This window comes from Ambystoma mexicanum, chromosome 5q (assembly GCF_040938575.1).
Source record: "Ambystoma mexicanum isolate Mex_15411 chromosome 5q, UKY_AmexF1_1, whole genome shotgun sequence".
In the NCBI taxonomy this organism is placed as follows: Eukaryota; Metazoa; Chordata; class Amphibia; order Caudata; family Ambystomatidae; genus Ambystoma; species Ambystoma mexicanum.
Genome location: NC_090933.1, coordinates 1311997367 through 1312011099, shown reverse-complemented (window position 1 = coordinate 1312011099; position 13733 = coordinate 1311997367). Strand labels below are relative to the sequence as shown.

At 48.3% G+C, this 13733-nt stretch overlaps 1 protein-coding gene across 2 annotated transcripts in view; it reads right to left on the bottom strand.

The window, feature by feature from the left end:
- The window catches only part of LOC138498068 (solute carrier family 52, riboflavin transporter, member 2-like), a 308844-nt gene extending 295512 nt beyond the window's left edge, over positions 1–13332 (bottom strand). Inside the window, exon 1 of one of the 2 annotated variants that reach the window (XM_069621915.1) lies at positions 13261–13332. The gene's annotated coding sequence lies outside the window, so the exon portion shown is untranslated. The remainder of the gene's footprint in view (positions 1–13260) is intronic. The other variant, XM_069621918.1, reaches the window with a different exon arrangement.
- Positions 13333–13733: the final 401 nt, after the last annotated feature.

The window sequence follows — 13733 nt, the reverse complement described above, 5'->3', positions numbered from 1 at the left end:
ACAGGATAACCTAAAAGCATCCTCAAAAATAATCTCGTTAGGAGCGCTCAACCTGGGCCTCCATGACCCCAATGAACTACCTTCTAAATCATTATCCGACGCCCTCAACACACTAGGCTTCATTCAACACATCACTAATACCACACACAACAAACGCTGCACACTGGACTGGATCGCAGACCACAACTGTGAAATCTTCACCAGCGCCAACACACCCTGTCCATGGTTAGACCATCATAACACAGCCCAAAAAGCCAATAGTACTACCTAACCAACTTCCTCCACCTGTCACAAGAAGCTCCCTGCCCCTGATCAACACCCCCTGCCTTCAGACTCCCTTCACCTCTAACTCCAATTCACTAGTGGATACCTACACTTCAATCCTCTCTAAGGCAGCGAGCACCTTAGCCACAGCCCCGCCCCTAGTTCCACACAAAGCAAAGATAGTCAGACATTCCAATTCATGGTTTACCGCCCGACCTCTTAGAACTATGCACTTTGAAATGACAAGCCCAGTTAACGTGGCTAAAGAATCCCACTATGTCTGCAAAACAGGACTTCACCAACATTTCCAAACACTATAATCAGCCACAATCACTGCTAAGTCCAACACCTTCAATACCAGAATCTGCAATGCCAAGTCAGATGCAAAATATTTGCACCATATACAGAAAAAGTGAATCCCTGTAGTAACCCTTACAACCATCATTTGAAAACGAGATTTGGTGCTCACGCATCCAAGAGGCACTGCTAGGCAAAATTGGCACCTTGAATAGGAAAATCCTCTCTCAACAAGTAACATTCAATATGGTCCCCATGACCACTAGCAATAGTTGTTCCCTTCTGATGCTGGAAATGCATTGAGGGACAGGACAGACCTCCATGTGATTGTCCTGTACTCCTTACCATGTGTGTTCTGTGTTGGTTTCTGCACCGGAGTCCATGTGGGACTCCTGGCAGTGCAGCTCTTCCTCTTTTTGGTTGTGGTGAACAGACCCTTGGGATACCCTTATGGTACCCATGGGTGCGGGTAGAACCCTGTACTGCTAGTGTATGTTTTTGTACACCTGTGTGTGGCCCACAGAGCAGGGCATGGGCTGGTGGCAGCTGCATGCTGAATGACAGGTGCTCAGAGTATCCTCCATTTTGGGATACCAAGGCCCTGCCATAGTAATCAGTGGATTCCTGATAGGAGGCAAGATCTTGGTTTCTAGAACTTGTTTTCCCAAAGTCTTGAGAAGCCCTGACTCGGTCCCTTCCCCCGACTGGATGTTGGGTGGAAGAACCATATATGGTATTGTGGGGAAGTCCAGGACAGACTGGCTGGAGCCTTCCCAGTGACAGTATGTTGTGGGTATGCCCTTTGGGTGGGACCTGTGTTACTGGAGCGTGGGACCAATATGCACTTCATGTTATGGGCATCTGGTATCTGTGTGTGTGAAACAAAGAATGAGACAGCCCTGCCTGAAACTGACATGAATGCAGTGTGATGTGCGGAGAGGCTGGGTGGTTGCCCCAATCCACATTCCTGGTTATGGGTGTCTGGGTGGAAGTGAATGGCCTGAATGCACTGTGAGCCCGATTGGCTGCCTGCCTGCATGAATGCCCTTCTGAATGATTGGCTGCCTGAGCTTGGCTCAGCGGTGTGAATGAGAGACATAACAGCTTATCTGGGGACCTCTCACTTACCAGAGTTGTTCAGAAACTGAAGTTGAAACTTGAAGCTGCTTATCCTGGAAGCCTAGCTGGAAGAAGAATTGCTGCTGCTTTCCTTCAACCTGATGGCTGTCAAGGACTGATCCGAGAGAGGACCTGGCTAGGAGACCTCTCCCCAAGCTACGAGAGAACATTGTGCAGAAAGCTGATGTTCACCGAGGCACCTGGGAATCCAGTCCGGAAAGGCTGTGGACACTGGGCCCGCCAAGGAATTTCGAAGTGAAACACCCAGACATCGAGGCCGCCAGACATCGAGGCCGCCGAAGTCCATTGACATCGACCAGGGTTCGGAGGATTTCCAGAACGGCTGGAAGCTGGTCGTGTTGCCCAGAAGCAGGGACAGCTGGACGCCATGCTGCTTGAAGACCGGAGTCGCAACGCTTCACCTTTGCCAAAGACATTTGAAACAAAGGACTCCCTTGCCATCAACGTCAACCGCTTTGTCCCGCCAGAGAAAGTCACCGCAGACAAAGTGAGGAGAATTCACTGGTGGGTTTCCCGCCACCCGAAGTCCACAAATATGCTGAAGATCCAAAAGCCAGCTGTGGTCGAGTCCCAATCGCCAACGCCAAATGCTGACACCCTCTGCTGGGCCTGCATTCTTCATCAAGTCTACTTTGCGGCACTGACCCCTCTTCTTCGAGTACTCTTGATGCCGAGGTTCACATTTCTTCGAGGTCTCTCGACACCCTGTGGCTCCTGCTTTAAAGGGGGTTCACCCACGAGGTATCCGTCAAAGAAACTCTGCTAAGCTCAGGTACATTGGGGTCGTACAACATTTTAGCAGGAAACAAGACTATTGTCAACATATATGGACTGGGCTTGTTGTGTTGATACACTTTATTTATAGTTTGCCCAGGTTGGGGGGGGGGAATGGGCTCCTCACACGGAACTGCGACTTAGTAGCTAAAGTACTATTCTGCCGTTGTTTAACCTAACTGGTCTGTACAAAGTGCATTGTGGATTATATATATATTGGACCTGGTTTATATAAAGAACTGTGTTATCACATAACTGTGTGTGGACATTCCTTTGTGGGGGGCTTGGGGACTACACTGTACTTAAGAACCAGCCTGCATCACTTCCTGAGAGCTTAAGCCTTAGAAGCTCTTCCCTTCTACCATATGGAGAATCTTGGATGGGGTGTGCTCTGTGCTTCTACTCTGCCATAGATAGAGCAGGAGTACAGATAACCCCCTCCAGTCTTTGCACCCTCCCACCCCTACTTCCTCCACCACACAGTTCTTCCTCAGAGACCTCTCCGAAACTGAAGTCACCAAAATGATGACAAGCCTAAAACCATACAAAAGCAAAGGCGACATACCCTACATCGCTCGTCAAAGACTGCCGACATACTAACCCCCCCCCCCATCATCACGGCAATCATAAACTAAACACCTCCTTCGCTCAAAGTATTGTTCGAGCCAGCTTCAAAGAAGCATGGGTACTGCCCCCTCATCACTAGACCCAGCCATTCCCTCAAACTGCAGGCCGATCACCACTGTCCCCATGCTCCTAAAAATCTTGGACTGAGCTGCCTACTTACAAGCTCAGAAGTTCCTGGAGGATGAGCAAATCCTAGGGATGAGTCAATCCAGTTTCAGCCTTAAGCACGATAAAGAATCTGCCTTGTTGGACTTAAAAAAAAAAAAAAAACAACTAGACGAGATAATGGAGGAAGGCAGGTCTGCCCTGCTCCTCCTCCTAGACCGATCTGCGCCATTTGACCTGGTCAACCACCAGATCCCCTGCCACCACCTCACCACTCACGCTCATTTCTCACCCTCAGTCACTACCTGGATAGCATCTTTCTTGAATGGAGGAGTTACAAGGCTTTTCTCAAAGATCTCTCCAACGCCACGCCCTCCCCTATCACCTGCGGTGTACCACAAGGATCCAGCATCACCCCTATGCCATACAGTATCTTTACCAGGCCCCTATTCCACACATTAGATTCACTAAGCATAGCATATACTCATGATATTCGGTTCCACAAAGGCCAGAAGAAAACTGAGCCCACTCTACTCCTCATTCTTCATTAAAAACACCCAAATACCAATCTCAGAAAAAGTGAAGACCTTAGGAGTATATCTTCAAGCCTCATTAGGTGCTGAAGCACACACAGCTTACTTAAAGAAAAACTGTCAATACCACCAGATACTACTAAGAAAAATTAGACCTTTGTTAGACCAAAAGAATAGCACGACTATCGCTAGGGCTACAATACTATCCAGATTGGATTATGGTAATGCCCTACTATTAGGAGCAAATAGCAACTGCGTGAAGAAATGTCAGGTGATTCAAAATAACGCCATCAGGACCATCACAGGAAAAACCTGGAGGGAACACATCACTGGCGAAAGAAAGGCCCTCCATTGGTTGGCCATGCAAGAAAGAATATGTTTAAATCTCTTACTATGGTTCACCGCTGTTTATACGGCAATGCACCAGCTTACCTCAAAAAACATTTCAATTGGTATACCCCTACTAGGCGACTCAGATCCTCTGATACAGGACAACTACAAACCTCCACAACTAAAAATCAGCTTGGACTTAGAAAAGCCTTTCCGACTCTAAGTATAAAAAAATGGAACGAACTACCCATCACACTGAAGCTCGAGTCCAACTACATTTCCTTCCGAAAAAAATTGAAAACATTTCTTTTCAACTACATTCGCGAAACAGGTTAGTCTCTCCTGAGGAAATCGGTCAATTCACTTGTGTCCTGTTCTCACTACTTGTTGTCCTGTCTCTTTATTAGCGCTCTGATGCCTGCGGCCTTTCAGCGCTTTATAAACAAATAAATAAATAAATAAATAAATAAATACTAACTATGCCGACGACACGCCAATCTTGATCCCCTCTCAGGCAAGTACACAAATGACCAACACCCTTAACACAATCTACTCCACAATTCAGACCTGGATGGCAGCCAATCATCTTTGTCTCAACAGCGACAAAACAGAAATCCTAATTGTTGGCCCACCGAGCGCCCTTAAGACCCTCAACAATCATTATTCTGCCTTCCAAATTGACAATTGCTCAATTCTGGTCTCAAACACTGTAAAGACTCTAAGGGTGTAACTGGACACATCACTCACCAAGACTAGACAAGTAGGCGCCATTGCCTCCTCAGCAGCCTACGCTACCAAGGTATTTAATGCGGCCAGACCCTTCCTCTCTAAAAACAACTGCCTAACCATTGGCCGTGCAATCATTGGCTCCAAGAACGATTATTGCAAGGTCTTATTCAATGGCACCTCATCCAGAACTATCCTCAAACTCCAAGTCATCTAGAATAATGCCCTCAGAGCAGCCCTGAACATCCCCAAAAGAAAGCACATCTCTAAAGATAGAAGAGAAGCACACTGGCTCCCCATCCAGGAGCAGATCATTTTCAAAACACTCTCCATTACCCACAAGTGCCTTTCCAACACAGCACCACCATACATCACCAAAAGAATTGCCGAAGTCCACTCTTCGAGACCCACTAGGACCCCTTATACTGATAGGCGTGTTCCCAAAGTGAAAGATGAAAGCCGGAGGCTCCAGCTTCCCATACCTTGCTACCAAACTCTGAAACAACCCCTCACCTTCCTTGATGGCAGAGAAATCCTATTGGATCTTCTGCAAAGCAGATCCCCCACCTCCCAGGCTTCTCGCCAGGAATTCTCTCCTGCCCCACCACCCAACTGCTTGTTTTTGTATGTTAACTGCCATTTGGATTTGTACCCATGTTACAAGTCTTTGTATGAAACTATGCCTGTATTACACTAGCTGGACTAGTAGTTTTGTACCTGCAACAGCGCCTCAATTCCTACGGGTTGTATGCACGCTATACAAACTAAATAAATAAATTCCAGCCAAACTTGCCACCCTGCTTCAGAATTAAGCAATATTGAAGATGCTGCGAAAGTCACAAACACTTCCCACGAGCCACACATCAACAATCCCCACACAAGGGAAATCTATGCAAGTGGGGGTCTGTGCACCGGCATGCAGTTGTCTGGGCAACTTATTGAAAATTACAAGCACTGTGCCCTTTATGTACAACAGACACATTTTCACAGGGGCTAGACACTGCAAAGTTCTGAAGCAGATGACTGAGTCAAATCTTGAGTATCGATGTGCCAATGCAACTTTTTACTTCACAGTTAAGTACTGGAATGATTTCGCTCGTTCCTACTGACGGTGCAGTCATGTGTACGAGTTGTATATGCACCGTACCATACACATAGCAACGTCACACACAAGGGCACCACAAGCACGCGGATAATGGACCACTTTAAAAAGTAAAAAAAGCAACCAGGGATTTTGCAAAGGTTTAATACATTAAGCTTCCGCCATTCTAGCCCACACGTGCACTGTCCCCTAGGCACCGGGGAGGGTCCAAGTGCTCTTCCAAGTAGCACTCATAATATATGTTAGCATATAGTGGTGCCAGCAAGATTGCAATTAGGCGTTTTTGCCTATTTATTATTTTTACATTTTCTTCATAACACTCTACAGCATTGGTCTTCAAACTTTTGACCCCAAGCCTCTCTAAGAAAAATGTACGTTATTTGTACCCCTTTACACATGGACTCTAAAATATAACGGTTGTTGCCTGCTGGTGTAGAATGGAGGTGTGGGAGCCAAACACCAATCATTGCTTGCAATAACTCAAATTAGATTACAGGGCAAATATTTGTAAACGCAGCATTCAGAATGTTTTGCTACATGGGACTGGACTAAAAGTAGTGTTCGATATGGATTTCCTACAGTAACGTTTGACATGTAGCGATTTGTTTCTCAACTACAACTTTGAGATTACCATCAATGCAGTCACTTTTAAGTTGGAGGCATACTGGAGAACTAGTGTGACGGGTGGACCTGTCAGCAGCAAGCCTGCCACTATTGAGTTCAATTTTTGCAATAGCCAACCACATTTTCTTCCAGCTTTTACCGATATTTAGTCTTTAGGGCTGCAAGTGCTGAGAATCCAAACTCACAAAGGTGCGAGGTGCTGAAAGGTAACAGTACACTGACTGCACACTTGGATAAAGTTACAAACTCTGCATTTTGCCAAAATCCACCCAAAGACAATTTTTTGAATTGGCTCTCCAGTAGTCACTTTGAAGAACCATTAGTTTGTCCTTGAGGTGTATTGGGAGGTGGGCCCCTACATCTGCTAGGAAAGTCTGAACCACTCTGTCATTGATGTTACAATTTTCCTCTGGAAAGTACTTTGACTGGTTCTAAGATGGTTTCCTATTAGTTCAGCAACACATGAAAGATCATACTCCGTCTCCTCAAGAGCATCTGCTAATAATAGAAACGCATCGCAATGTAGACATCAACCCTCCTCCTCCAAAGCACCAGCTTATTCTTGAAGGTTTTTTGCCTTCATAGCCAATGATGTGGTTTCTGTGCCTTTCAGAGAGAGGTTTAGAAAATGTACCGTTAGTACAAACCAGTGTGAATCACACAGAGGCCATTTAAAACCTTTCCCCTGGAGAGCCACCTGACCTCTGTGTGAAACAAGAAAGCATCATGTTCAGCTCCCATTTCTGCATATAATGTGGCACACATATGGGCTCTTGTGGGATGCATCTTAATAAAATGTACAATCTTTACAACAGAAGTCCGCACCTCTGGGCGTCCATTCCCCATATTGCGCACAGGCAAAGCCTCCTGGTGTATCACGCAGTGTGTCTACAATACATGTGTAGCTACTGCCAACACTTTTGCTTTTAACCCAGCTCTAGCTCCACACATTGAAGGAGCACCATCCATGCAAATAACAACACACGCCTCCCACTTTAGGCAGTGGTAACTTAAGTAGTTAACAATGTCAAAGACTACAGATGCAGTTGCTCTGCCCTGAACTGGTTTACAAAATAAGACATCCTCCAATGTTGCTTTTCCATGGCAGTACCTCACAGAAGAAATGAAATGTGCTCCTTTTGAAATGTCAGTGGCCTCATCCAACTGTAGGGCAAACGGAATGTTTCAAGGGCGATATCAATTCTGGACTGGTATCAGAGGACAAGTCAGCGATGCGGCAGAAAATGGTGGTGTCAGACATAGGGATACTGTTGCAGTTCTCTGCTGCACCGTCACCAAGAATTACCCTGCTGACATCAAGAATTGTTGCCAGAATTTCCTCAGCATCTGTAAAAGCTGTTGGAATCTATCATCACCCCTCAACGGTCAGCCTTTCTTGAGGCCAATAATGTTCTCCACCCTTTTCAGGCCGGTTTCCGTCCAGAGATGGGCACGGGGTCCGTCATGATTGCACTATGACGACATTGCTCTGGCCCAGGACCGCAGAGAGACGAGTGTTCTTATTCTACTTGACCTCTCCGCGGCCTTTGATACTATTGACCACCAAAGGCTTCTGCAATGTCTCTTGGAGACTGGATTCTTTGGAACGCCTTTGAAATGGTTCGCATCGCTCTTAGCAGATCGTACTCCGGTGGTATCTCTCCCCTCTTTCATCTCGCCTCCGATGGTGTTTGACTGTGGAGTTCCTCAGGGCTCAGCACTTTCCCCCTTGCTTTCTAATCTTTACATGGTGGCACTTGCTAAGCTTATTGCTACATTTGGTGTGCATTTATTTATGTATGCAGATGATAGACAGATCTTTTTTCCTCTTAATGCCCCAAGGGATTGCTCCTCTAAGCTTTTGAGAGACTGTCTCTCAGCTGTGCACCAGTAGAGGTTAGCCAACTGGATAAAGCTTAATGGGGAAAAGACTGAGATACTAGTCATTGGCCAGGACCTCGGTAGCTGGACCCCTGAGTTCTGGCCGGTTTGCTTGGGACCTTGCCCGAAACCCTGCACTGCAGTCAAGAGCCTCGGGATTAAGATCAAGTCCTCAGGATCTAGAGAGGCCCAGATCGCAGCAGTCTGCCAGAGCAGGTTTGCAAAGCTGAGGGTTTTGAGGAAGGTGCTTCAGTTCCTCCCTACGGAGGCTAGGTGAAAAATTGTCACTGCGGCCATCACGGGTGCTCTTGATTATTGTAATGGCATTTATCTTGGCCAGCCTGAAGCACTCCTCCAACGCCTCACAACGCAGCAGCTAGGCTCGGAGAGGGAAGCAGAGGGACCGGGAAAGGCCTGAAGTGCTTGCTTCCCTGCACCCCCTCCAACAGTGATGTGAGGGCAGAGCTGAGAAGTGGCATCCCTTACCAGGCAAGACGGCGCTGGCAGCAGCAACAGGAAGCAACAAAGCAGCCTGGATGCACGATCGAAATGCAGGAAAGTGCATGTCCAGGCTGCGTTTATTTCCTGTTCTGTGGCCACACCCCCTTCACATCACACCGACTGAGCATGTGCATTTGGCAGTGGCTCGACAGGCATAGTAAAGTGAGGCAATTTTTTTTTTTTTTAAAGTTCTCTTTTAAAGTTCTCTTTTCTCACCGTCCTGGATCACACACCCCACAGACTGAGACCTCTGCCTAAGGCATTAACATTTTTTAAGGCAAAATAATTGTTATCTTGCTGGCAAGACTACACAGGAGTCCTCCAATGCTCAAATCAGAACCCCTCACCTCCTAAAGGAAGTAAAGTTAAATAAATCATGACAAGGGAACTTCATATCTCATCCAAGCCCACATGAGCCAGTGCGACCCCAGGACCACGTCGGAGCATCATGGCTGATCCCGTGAAGGATTTCAGCACAACCCCTGTGGCCATCGCTCTCCACGCGGCCTCAGCCGCAATCAACAAAATATGGGAGCCGTGTCTCGCTTCCATGGCTACCAGCCGCAACATCAAGGAAGCGGAGTCAGCTGACTCGCGCATCGCAGCCCCTCTCCCGCTTCAAAGGGAGAGGAGGACCGCTGCCAGGCAAAGCCGCCACTAGGCAAAGGCCCACGGACAAGGCCTCCAACCCTCTCTGCAGCTTGAGGTCGCAGATGGCGCCCCTACGCTCTGCTAAACCTACTCAAGGTAAGGCCAACAGCCTCAATGCCCCCATGATTTACCTCTCATGTGCATCCAGCCTGCTGGCATCTGCACGCCCTCCGTTGTACAACAGCAGGAATGTGCGACTACGGTCTCGCACCCAGCCCACCAACCCCATCAGCCTTACCCCTACCCTGGGTTACCGCAACGCCAGGTTGGGCATAAGAAGCCAGCCGCCCTGTCACCAAATGCGCCTTGAGCCCCAAGGTTGCCCCGCACTCCTCGGCCACGACAGGTCATCATCGTACCAACAAACACTACCTCTCGATCAACAACCCTACCAATAACATTAACTTTGTACTTCAACCCTCGCCCCTCTGTACCCACCGCTAGCGCCCCCACTGCCACACTGGATTGTGTGCAGCTCACTGATGTTCCTATGCCTATTGGTCCTACTGCTGGCGCCCCCATTGATTGTGTGCAGCTCACTGGTGTTCCTATGCCTATTGGTCCTATTGCTGGCACCCCCATTGATTGTGTGCAGCTCACTGATGTATCTATGCCTATTGGTCCTACTGCTGGCGCCCCCATTGATTGTGTGCAGCTCACTGATGTATCTATGCCTATTGGTCCTACTGCTGGCGCCCCCATTGATTGTGTGCAGCTTACTGATGTATCTATGCCTATTGGTCCTACTGCTGGCACCCCCATTGATTGTGTGCAGCTACCCACATGCTTAGCTGCGCCCTGCTCAATGCCCGCTCCGTACCAACTCACGCCCTCGACATCAACAACCTGCTCATAAACGATGAGCTCGACCTCCTCATCCTTACTGAAACCTGGCTGAATGAAAGCTCAGGCCCGGCCCCATCACTGGCCATCCCACCTGGATACTCCATCTTTAGTAAAAACTGCACCTCTCAGAGAGGTGGAAGCGTTGCCCTCATCACCAGGGACACCCTCTCCATCAGAGAAGCTGAAGGCATCCTTGACAGCAACAGCGACTACCTCCCTTTAAAAAATCAATGTCTCACCAAACTGCACCATATCCATGCACCTTGTCTACAGACCCCCAGGCCCGTGCACTGACTTCCATGACACCCTTATCACTGCACTATCTCAACATCAAAAAGACCTCACAGGTTCTACTCCTCGTGACCTCAACCTAGGGCTGAACGACCCCAAAGACTCCCCTGTGATCCACCTCAAGAAGGCACTCTCCAACCTAGGTTTCGCGCACTCCATTTCCCACCCCACACACATCAAAGGACACACCCTTGACTGGATCAGCCATCACAACTGCTCCCTTCTCATCATGGCCAACACCCCTATTCCCTGGTCCGACCATCACTACATCCAATTCAACCTCGGAACCAAAAAAGTGGCTTTCTCTCCCCCATCAATGTGCCCCGCCACCTACGCCAGGAGCTCACGCCTTCTCACTGTCGAGAACCTAGCACCTTACCTCCATAACCCAGCCCTTTAAGTCCCTTCCTCAAATAACCCTGATACCTTAGCTGACACCTTCAAGGATGTCATCACGTCAGCTGTGGACACCATTGCTCCTCTGACTCTCAAAAAAGCTAAAAAAGCCAAACATGCCAACTCCTGGTTCTTCAAACAACTCATTGACCAATGTGCACAAAAGGGGATTGCACTATCCACCTGGAAAGCAACCCCCTCTGAAGCCACTAAACAGAAGTTCAAAACCATCTCCAAATCATACAAGACTAACATCACTCTGGCAAAGGCTGCTTCCTTTAACGGCAGGATCGCTGACGCGAAGTCAGGTTCTAAGTAACTATTCACCATCTTTAAGGAACTTGAAAAACCATCTGACCCCCCCCTCTCCTCAGTCATCAAAGATGAAAAGTGGTGTAACATCATTCAATCTGCCATGCTAGAGAAGCTCAACACCCTCCAAACTAAAATTTGTGGCCACCAAAAAGCCCTTGTCCACATTATAGCCAACATGCACGCCAAGCCACCCACCAAGACCACGTCTTCCCCACTATTTGAATTCAAAAACCTTTCTGCAGCGTTCGATCTGGTTGACCACAATACCCTCTGTCACCACCTAGCCACCCAAGCCAACTTCTCCCCTAAAGCCTGCCAGTGGGTCACCTCCTTTCTCCAAGAAAGGGCCATGAAAGTATTTTCTGAAGTTGCTGCTGCCACCCCCATCCCCCTCACCTGCGGTGTCCCTCAGGGATCCTGTATCGCACCCACACTCTACAAACTCTTTAAGAGGCCCCTGTTTAGCATCCTGGACTCCCTTGGTATCTCATATACCAACTATGCAGACGATACGCAGGTACTCATCCCACTCACGGGCGACTACCTAGCAGACTCCAACACCCTCTCCGCTATCTACTCTACCATCCAATCCTGGATGGCGGAGAATTGGCTTTGCCTCAATAGCGAAAAGACCGAACACCATCTTATTGGCTCACCCTTCACTCTCGGTAACCTCGGAGAACAGAACGCCTCCTATTGATAACATTCCAATTAAGGTCTCGAACCATGTTAAGATACTCGGAGTCTACCTTGACTCCGACCTGTCGATGGACAGACAGGTCAATGCTATCGCTGCTTCTTCAGCTTACTACTCCAAAGTCCTCAACACAGCCAGGCCCTTCTTGGCCCAGTCAAAGTTGCCTCATGATTGCCAGGGCAATCATCGGGTCAAGACTAGACTACAGTAATGCCCTTCTCGTGAGGACATCCAACAAAAACCTGGCCAAACTACAGCTAGCCCAAAACAATGCACTAAGGGCAGCCACCGGCACTGCAAGGAGAAAGCATATCTCCGAAATCAGAAGGCAAGTACACTGGCTCCCTGTCAAAGGGAGAATTGTCTTGAAAAGTCTTGCTCTCACCCATAAATGCCTGCATGAACTTGACCCCCCGACCTGACTAATAGAATTACCAGGCAAACCACCACGAGACCTCTCAGATCCATTTTATTGTTACGCCTACCACACAGAAAGTACGCGCTGGTGGCTCCAGCTTCCCCATCCTAGCAGCCACATACTGGAACGCCTTGCCACCTCACCTAAGACTCATTGAGTCCCACCTAGCCTTTTGTAAGGCTACCAAAACCAGACTTTTTGCGTAGATTAAATCTGTATCCTCCACTGTTTATATGCCTGTCAATCTGCAACTAAGAGCCTTCCTGGCACCTGTCTGTAATCTTAAATCTATGTATTCTCTGTAATAGCGCCTTGATGCCTTATGGGCTGCAAGTGCGCGTAACAAATGCAAATAAATAAATAAGTGCAGAAAAACAAGCCTGCACGTGGCTGTGGTAAAAATGGGACGACACGGGGCTTAATTTCCAACTGGGGGAGCTCAGCGCTGCTTCACCAGTGAAAGCCGTGCTGCACGGATCAGGCTGAGGAAAAATGGCCTATAAGCCGACTTCCAGCTTGCTGCTGGCGGCCGAATCTGCCCTGAAAATGAAATTAGTATTGCATGGCCATAAAGGGGCGGTGGGAGCCGGGGAAAGGGCAATACTTTCCAGCCAAGAAGAAACACAAAGATTCACTGTTGCTGCAGGAAAAACAAACCCAGCGGCCCCTAAATACACCTGGCGCCTCGGCACACTTCCCAGAGGTACAAGCGCCTCATGAAGGCACAATGAAAAGTAAATACCTGCCCTTGCCCGGCATTGAGTCTCCTTCCTCCGTGGTTCTCTTCCTGGGCACGTACGGCGTCCCACGTGAAACGTCACGACGGCTTAACAGCAAACGTCATGACGCCCTAAAGGCATTTCAGAAAGCGTCGGCGAACTTGTAAACAAGCCCCCAATGCTGTCGGGTCTCACAGGGACTTTAAAACGTGTGATTGAAAATAAAAGCAACACAGGGCCTCCGTTTAGGAAGCGCTCATGTCCTGGTTCCAGACAGCATCAGGTGAGTGCCTGCAGCTCTTGCATGGGGATTTGACATGCATTTCTTCGAGACTGCATTCACTTAGACGTTCTCACCCCTTTGTTATATTGGGAAGAGGAGCTCGCCCCTTTTGCAACCGCTGGCAATGCGCCTTGAAGCTGTAATTCCTTGTGTTGCGCCCATCACGAGCAGGTTCCACTACAGCACTGTTTCCTCAATTAGGATCAACCCAAT